This window comes from Trachymyrmex cornetzi, unplaced genomic scaffold (assembly GCF_001594075.2).
Source record: "Trachymyrmex cornetzi isolate Tcor2-1 unplaced genomic scaffold, Tcor1.1 scaffold70, whole genome shotgun sequence".
Taxonomy (NCBI): Eukaryota; Metazoa; Arthropoda; class Insecta; order Hymenoptera; family Formicidae; genus Trachymyrmex; species Trachymyrmex cornetzi.
The window spans coordinates 78,150-79,035 of record NW_017300026.1 but is presented as its reverse complement, the minus strand read 5'-3'; positions in this window follow the sequence as shown (position 1 = coordinate 79,035).

The following is an 886-nucleotide window of genomic DNA, read 5'->3' as shown; positions in this document are numbered from 1 at the left end:
GGGGGTCACCGTAGCGGCATCCGGCGAGCTGGTATTGCCGGGAACGATGCATTTCTGGGGGTGCATCGGTACAGTTTTAATTCTTTTTTTTTTATATTTTCATGAATAAAAGTAAGTTTTAGTTTTCTCTTATAAAGTCGCATTTAATTTTTAAATCGCCTCGCTCGTATCCCGTTCCATATAACGCCTAAGATGGCACGAGGTTCTGTCCCAGGTCAAAAGGATTAAGTTCCTTGACCTAAAAAGTAGGACCGACGTTCGCACTGTCCATCGGAACAGGTGTCATAGCGTCCCTTTAGGACGTTGACCCACATTCTGGGACTTAAAAGAGTGCTAACGACTCACAGCTGTACGCTTCCGTGCGTATACCTGTGAGATTGAGTCAACCGTCCTTTTATACCCTCTCCATCTTCCTCCGGTCTCTCTCTCACCCCAATAATCAGGGTTAGACGTAACAATAAGATAGTTGGCTTAAAACACATATGTATGTATATGCTACGTATATTGGAATGACGGAAATTGAAACTATTTCACTGAACTGAGTATAATAATGCGAATTGCAATTCATAACGAAAAGAAAGTTAAATTGAAAATGCAATAGAATACAAATATAACTTGGGTATATAGTAATACCAAAAAGAAATAAAGATTTTTATCACTTAAAATATATGTATATATAAGGGTGATTCAAAATGAACATAGTGTCCTTAAAATGTCATATTCCTGACTTAATTCTAAGACGATTTTTCCTTCGCCAAAATGTTGTCAGAAGATTAGTTTTTGAATTATAATAAGAAATAGTTAGCGAATGACTGAGCGCGTAGAGAAGGTAGCCAGGGGCGGCGCAACTTACTGTCCGACGCAGATGGTACGGGGTCCTTCGCTG